This window comes from Felis catus, chromosome A1 (genome assembly GCF_018350175.1).
Source record: "Felis catus isolate Fca126 chromosome A1, F.catus_Fca126_mat1.0, whole genome shotgun sequence".
Taxonomy (NCBI): domain Eukaryota; kingdom Metazoa; phylum Chordata; class Mammalia; order Carnivora; family Felidae; genus Felis; species Felis catus.
Window position 1 is genome coordinate 21,566,450 of NC_058368.1, and position 8,519 is coordinate 21,574,968.

An 8,519-nucleotide genomic window follows, 5' to 3' on the forward strand; every position below is an offset into this window, starting at 1 on the left:
CAGGGTTATGAGTTCAAGTCCTGAACACCTAGCGTGAAACCCACTTTGAAAAAAGAGAGAGAGAGAGAGAGAAAACATGAAGATTTTGAGGCCAAAGAGCAATTTAATCAGTCTAATCACACAAGCTTTGAAATCCACCTAAAATGTTCATACCTAGTTTCTTGGAAAGAGCTTCTTACTCGTTGCATTACTTAATTACTTAATTAGTTAGTTGAAATGGGACTCAGTGCAGTAGTGTAGTTACTGCAAAAGCAACAAAACCAACTGCAAACATAACAGACAAGATTATAGAATCACATTAATAGACTCAAAGCTAATACTATACAATTAGTTGAAATACTAAGTGCACGGATTTTATTAAATTTCATTAACAAGATTGTTTGAAAAATATCTTCTACTACTGCCATCATATTTATATTTATTTAATTTAATATATATTTAATGTTTAGTGTCATGATAAGAACATTACTTATTGAAATTATTTATTTATTTGGGGGTTATTCCTGGACTGTTTTTCACTCCTAATCTAACACTGTCCTGAGGAAAGTACCATACAACTTCTTTTTAGCCTTTTATACTAGTTTCTGTTCTCCATCCAGACGCTATTCTCTGATACTATCAAAGGTTCTGATCTCCAAGATATTGTTAATCACAAACAACTGAATGTATGCCTCCTTATTTAATAGTAAGGGCATTATATCGATTTTCTGAAATTATATAGATACGTTATCAATGAGTTACATTTCAGGAGAGTAAAGAGGACAAAGTATTAGCTGTGTAAAAAGGAAGCGTGGAGTCTGATGAGGATGAGAACCAATGGTTTAAAGGAAGAGTTCCTGGTGAGGTAAAGATCAAAGCCAGGATGCCGCATCCTGGGAACTGATGAGGAGAGAGAGGGTAGGAAAGATAAAGACCAACAAAATGGAGGGCCCCCTGAAGGATCCAAGAGGGAATGTGGTTTTGCTACTAGTCTAGTTGACACAAAAACTCCCAGTAATCGTTATGACCGTGTTTAAAATATGTACACAGGTATTTAAGAGATCTTGGTATCTGCTTTCTGACTGCTCATATTCAGATTAAACCAACTATGACTATGCTTAGTCAAACAAAACCTTTGTTATCTGAGTTACAAAGTCTTACGTAATTTTCAACAAGGATGCCAAGACAATTCCATGGGGGAAAGAATGGCCCTTTAAAAAATTTTTTTTGAAATGTTTATTTATTTTTGAGAGAGGGAGAGAGAGCGCAAGCAGGGGAGGGGCAGGGAGAGAGAGGGAGACGAAGGATCCAAAGCGCGGGCTCAGTGCTGATAGCAGAGAGCCTGATGTGGGGTTTGAACCCACAAACTGGGAGATCATGACCTGAGCTGAAGTTGGATACTCAACGGACCGAGCCACCCAGGTGCCCCAAGAATGGCCTTTTTAACATGTAGTGCAGGGACATCTGGATGTCTGTGAAAAAAAAAAAAAAATGAATACCTACTTTACATCATACGGAAAAATTAACTTAGAATGTCTCAAAGACCTAAAGTAGGAGCTGAAATAATACAACTCTTAGAAAAAACATAGGAGTAAATCTTTCTGACCTTGGATTAGATAATGGTTTCTTAGACATAACACCAAAGCACAGTGACAAAAGAAAAACTGGATAAATTGGGATTCATAAAATTAATTTCTGTGCTTTAAAGGACACCATGAAGAATGTGAAAAGACAACCTACAGAGTGGGAGAAATTTTTTGCAAGTTATATAATCTGGTAAAAGACTTGTACCCAGGTTACATAAGAACTTATACAACTCAAGAGCAAAAAGATAAATAAACCCAATTTAAAAATGGGCAAAGGATCTGAATAGAATTACTCCGAGGAAGATATGCAAATCACCAATAAACACGTGAAAAGAAGCTCAACATCACTGATCATTAAGGAAATGCAAATCAAAACTACAGTGAGGGGCGCCTGGGTGGCTCAGTCGGTTCAGTGGCTGACTTGAGCTCAGCTCATGATCTCATGGTTCATAAGTTTGAGCGCCACGTCAGGCTCTGTGCTGACAGCCTGCTTCAGATTCTGTGTCTCCCTCTCTCTCTCTGCTCCCTTCCGCTCATGTTCTGTCTGTCTCTCAAAAATAATTAAACATTGAAAACAACAACAACAACAACAACAACAACAACAACAACACTATAGTGAGATACTATTTCAGACCTAACAGGATAGCTAAAATAAAAAGGACAGACAATAACGAGTACTGGTGAGGATGTGGAGAAGTTGTACATTGCTGGGATTGTAATTTGATGTAGCCACTTTGCAAAAACAGTTCAGCAGTTATTCAACCTTCAAATGTAGAGTCACCATATGATCCAGTAATTCCTTTCCTAGGTATATGACCAAGAACATTTAAACACACGTTCACTAAAAAACCTGTACACTAATGTTCCTAACAGTATTATTAATAATAGTCAAGAGATGGAAACAACCCAAATGTTCATTGACTGATGCATGAATAAACAAAATATGGCACATTTACTACAGTGGAATACGTACTATTTGACCACAAAAAAGGAATGAAGGATTGACACAGGCCACAACGTGGGTGAACTTTGAAAACATCATGCTAAGTGAAAAAATCCACACAAAAAGGCCACAACTGTATGATCCCTTTTATATGAAATGTCCCAAATAGGCAAATCCCTGGAGTCAGAAAGTAGATTAATGATGGCCAAGGGCCAGGTGGCAGCAGAATGGGGAGTGACTGCTAAGGGGTATGTGGTTTCTTTTTGAGGTGATGGCAATGGTCACACAATTCTGTAGATAAACTAAAAAACTTTGACTTATACACTTTAAAAGGTTGAAATTTATCATATGTGATAAATCTCAATAAAGCTTTTATTATTTTTAAATTCTGTATAGGGGCGCCTGGGTGGCTCAGTCGGTTAAGCGCCGACTTCGGCTCAGGTCATGATCTCGCGGTCCGTGAGTTCGAGCCCCACGTCGGGCTCTGTGCTGACAGCTCAGAGCCTGGAGCCTGTTTCAGATTCTGTGTCTCCCTCTCTCTGACCCTCCCCCATTCATGCTCTGTCTCTCTGTCTCAAAAATAAATAAACGTTAAAAAAAATTTTTTTAAATAAATAAATTCTGTATATAGATTTCTTTTCTACAGCAACCTTAGTGCATTTAATGTAGAAATCTATTTCTAAGAATTCAGTTTACATACTGCTTTCTGGGTTTTAGATGAAGTGTGATTATAATATCTGTATTTATTTTAGGGGCTTTATTCATTTGCTGTTCTTAGGAACATTTACAGGGTGCCAATGAATTAAGAACATATAAAATGGGATTTTACCTTTTTTTGTGAAATTTTAGGAAAATTCAAGTATCTTCTTAACTTTTTCCTTTGCCTCCTTTCCAAAGCTTTGCATCTCTTTTTAGAGAGTATTTTAAGTATTTGGCATAAATTGAGGTCTACATTAGATGGTAGACACGATACAAACAGGAAGTTTGAAAGAAGCCATATATAATAATTTTTAAAGCATTCGGTTAAATGTTTGGAATAGCCAAAGTGAGAGGGGAAAAAAAAGTATTCTAATTATGCTCAATTCTTAGCAGTTCCATTTTCCTACACTGAAGTCCTCTTGGCAAACATAACCTTGGAGCTAGCTCACACTGCTGGTATTTCAAAGTCTTTTCTTTCACAGTGAGTTTTTTAAAAGTAGTTTTCAAATATTCCAGAGTTCTGTAAACTTTACCAACAATTTTAAGTAGTCTCACATTCCCTGTGACTCAGCTTACAGGATCTGCAAAGGTTAGAGGCCTAGGAGTTATGCCCCAAACTGAAACTAGGCCGACCCAGGACCACATCTACATTCATAGACACACATGTCTTAATGGATGGAAGTAAAACACGTCCTTCTGAATATAAAAATCGGGGTTCTGACAACACCTGCATTTGGAATATTCATGTGCAGGACCACTATTGAGAAAATAGGTTTGGGGGGATTGCAACTATAGGTAAAACCTTATAAAAAACACTACAAATTTTTCTACACTCACAAAAATAAAACCATAGACACTGTGTGACATTGTACATATCTTAAACTAATGTTAGGTACATTTTAACCAATAATTCATTTCCCTTCCTTGTTATAAGAAACATTTTGGGATCTTTCTCACGATTTCAATGAGATACTTATGATTTTGTTCTTTTGCAGATATTACATATAAGAAGTATTGTTTTCCTCTGTCTGATCCTCCTGCAAATGTCCAGTGCCTTTTGGTTTCATAATTTCGAGATGGTGACTTCTTGTTCCCCAGCCCTACTTCAGTCCCAAGACACAGAATCACTTCAATGTTTGAGATGCTTTGAGAAACATTTATTTGAACTATTTGATCCAGCCAACTAAGTGTTTTTACAACCTCCTTTCCATAATATCAGGCTATGTAGCCTTATCTTTGGCCATAGAAACTTTGCACAAAACACTTATCATCAGATCCTTGATGACAAGTGAAGGTTTAGGTACCTTCTGTACTGCTAAACAAGGAGTGTCTTATCCTTCCTTAATTTCTTCTGGGAATGCAAAACCTACCCCAGTAGTACCTTTGCTTTGCTTCCTTTTTTTTTTCTTTTCTTTATCCTAATATCTCTTTCTCCTAATTATTGCAGAAATTGTACCTAGAATCTAAATTGGTAGGAAAAGTTTTGTGTAAGTACACAAGGACACCTGCACTTTTAGTAAGAGAAGCTAAGGTCGGGGAGAGATCACAAAACCCCCCTCAGTTTATGACAGTCTTCTCTCTCTTCTCCAGAAGGGAAGCAGATAAAGGCACAGTTCTTCCAGGTTGAAAGTTCCTGGCAAATCATGGGTTTTTTAAATAAATGTTTATTTATTTATTTTGAGAGAGAGAGAATGGGGGAGGGGCAGAGAGAGAAGGAGAGAAAGAATTCCAAGCAGGCTCTGCACTGTCAGCACAGAGCCCGACACAGAGCTGGATCCCATGAACCATACAATCATGACCTGAGCCGAAATCAAGAGTTGGATGCTTAATCGACTAAGCCACCTAGGTGCCCTGGCAAATCACATTTTTTATTCCCTGAGGTCTTATTTACAGAGCACTTGGCTTCTTTTCTTCCTTTTCAATACTAAAAACTATTCTGATTTATCTTCTATTATTCTCCTTTTTCTATACCTCTATCCAATTCCTTTATTTTACCCCATCCTCTCTTTCCTTCTAATGCCAGAACTCTGTATTTTCCAAGTATCCAACATGTTTTAACTGTTTTAGTGATTCAAAGTACTAACTATCCTTTTCTTTGGATCATTTAGAGATACCCTATGAAAGACACCCTTCCTAAATGTTCCAGTGTGTTGCTAACAAAGTGGAAGTGTTGCAGGAGAAGGTTCTCAATGTTTCTTGTTAATTTTTGGTTGTTGAATATAGGTAAGATACTTTATACTTCGGCAAATCCAGATTAAATGAGTGCAATTAATGTCAGCTGAATTTAAATGTCAGCTTGAGGTAAGGGAAGAGATGTAAACAAAAATTAGGAATTTATTCTTAAATGTAGCACCCTAGGCTGGCAGGTTGCATAGTGGTTAAGAACTAAGACCCTAGAGCCAGACTGCCTGGGTTTGAGTGCAGCTTTATCCCTTACTGACTGTGTGACTTTGGGCACCTTTCTTATCTGTGCCTCGGCTTCCTCATGTGTAAAGCGGAAGATGCTTTTACCTCATGGGGTTGTTACAAGGATTAAATTAGTTTATAAAAAGCATTTATTATTGCCCGGTAATAGTAAGCACAACATAAATATTAGTTACGATGACTCAAAATTACAGTAATGAATAGATCAAGGCCCCAGAAATATTTTTAGTTTTTAGAAGTATGAGTTTTTTGTAAGGTTTCTGATTTTTGAAAGATCACAAATGTGGTCTGGAGTACCCCAAGAAAAAAGTTTGGCTTAATAACTGATTAATGAGTTTTTAAAAAAGAAACCATTTTGTGTGACCCAGTACAGAGTGTAAAGTTCACTAACAGGAGATGTCTGGTTGGCATAAAAACCATTAAAGAAAATCCTGAGCATGATGTTAAACTCAACTCGGAAACACATGCTTTACATTATTGTCCTATCAGTTCTCAAGTTCCTGGCATATGTCGCTGAAGCAGACTTTTTTTTTTTTTCAAGTAGTCATTCTCTCTTATTGCTTTTGACTTAGATAAACGACCTTCTAACTAACTATTGGGAAACTTTTTGTAGGCTTTATTTGTGACTGTTATTTAAAGTGATAGCTGTGAAAGACTGTCAAAATATCTTTAGCATTGTGCTTTTCAAAAAGAAAGGATAATTCCTTTGAAAATAATAATGAAAGGATAATCAAATCCCAGATATAAGAAGGATAAGGTCTGTGAGCTCATGGATGGCATTCATCTGCCAACACAGGGAAGTCTGTTTTAGGAGCTAACTGGTTTTGCTTGCTTCATACTGCTGAGTCTACTTGAGTTGCTACATTGGGGGCAAAGTGCACTGGGCAGTGGCCCAGCATTTTACTCTTCCAGCCAGGAAAGACTATGGCAATTCTGCTTCTACAGTCATGGCCAATTCATGCCATCTAATAGTCTGGCTTTTCACTGAAGATGTGAGTAACTTGAGTGGTCTAAATATTCGTTAAATATTTAATACAAGTACTACTTTTAATAATATTAATGAGGGGCACCTGGGTGGCTCAGTCGGTTAAGCGTCCCACTTGGGCTCAGGTCATGATCTCCTGGAGCTCGAGCCCCTCTGAGCTGTCAGCACAGAAGCTGGAGCCTGCTTCAGATTCTGTGTCTTCATCTCTCTGTGCCCCTCCCCCGCTCATGCTGTGTGTGTGTGTGTGTGTGTGTGTGTGTGTGTGTGTGTATGTGTGTGTGTGTCTGTGCGTGTGTGTGTCAAAAAATAAATATCAAAAAATTAATAATATTAATGATATTATTAAAACATAATTGATAAATATTAATAAGATTTATGAATAAATATTTTACCTAATAACAACAGCTATTTTGATATTGTCTATACGTGAATTATGGCAGCTTGTAGCCAATATGGAGTTTAATGAAACATACAAAAATAAAGTGCAAATCTGCATTTTGAATTGAAAGCACATTTAAAAGAATTTCAGCATTTATTATTTTTTTTAAGAATTTCAGCATTTATTACAAGAGTTAGATCTTCATAATTTGAGAGGCAGCATGACCTGGTGGAGCAAATACAGGCTTAGGAGTCACTGATGGGCTTTGAATCCTACTTTGTTTATTTCCTAATTATCTGAGGCTACACCAGTTTTTTAATCCTTCTAATCCTATTTCTTCATATAGAGTGGGGACAATATCTACCCAGAAAACTTTCAAGAATTCAACTAGATACATACATGAAAGAGTGCCTACCTCAGGGAATGACATTCGACTCCCCCCTTCCCCCAACGGAAAGAGAACCGAACCCTAATTAAACCCTCAGAATAATGAGCATGGTTTTCAGTAAAAGAAAAATTTCATGTGTAAAATGATTGATTACCAAGAAAGTACTCTATAGGCAGTGAGAGTCTATCCTCAATCACTTTAATAATCACCTTTAGATATTAATTCTATGGTTAACTAAATCTCAAAGTATAGAATTTGGAGGTTTTCCCTATTGTAATGAAAAGATCATTTGTATAGACTGCAAAGAGGCCCAGGACCCAGAAAAAATTCTCTTATTCCTTAGGAAGAAACAAACAAAAACAAAAAAAGTCTCCATTAAGGATATTTGCACTCAGGTCACTAAAAAGTTATGTATAGGAAACCATTACATATGAAATGGGCATCTTGCATCTGTTTCCCAGAGCCTGAACTTGGGTGAAGCCTCCAGGTTGGAAACCATTTGGGGAATAAAGGTTTGAGCCCAGTTAATGCTAGAGGTCATTGAAGACCATCTCCAGGCACCAAGCTGTATTTAACAATTTTTTAAAATACAGTTTATTTTATTATTTGTTTTGAGAGAGAGAGCGTGTGCACGTGCATGAGAAGGAGAGGGGCAACGAGACAGGGGGAGAAAGAATCCAAAGCAAGCTTTGCACTGTCACCGTGGAGCCCCATACCAGGTTTGAACCCACAAACCATGAGATCATGGCCTGAGCCAAAATCAAGAGTAGGATGTTAAACCCACTGAGCCACCCAGGCACCCCTGTATTTAAAGATATGAAGTCGACCAGGCACAGATGACGTAAGCAGGCAAGGAGATGACAGATGACCACCCTGTGGGCCTCCTACTTGGAAGCAGAAAGGGGCAGATGGTAGGAACCGAGGTCTTCCCTTGGGGGACCAGACATCCTCGCTCCCTCGGGAGTTCTCTTCACACTCCTAGAAACCCCCAATCCACGAAGAGAGCTTGGCAGAGGCCCGTCAAGCGGTACCTCCCAGAGGTATCCTCCCTGGAAGGCCTCCTGGGAGCCCCAACCGCGTGGCATCAGGAGCCACGGGATGCGCATCTCTGCACCTAAAATGCATCAGGGCCCACT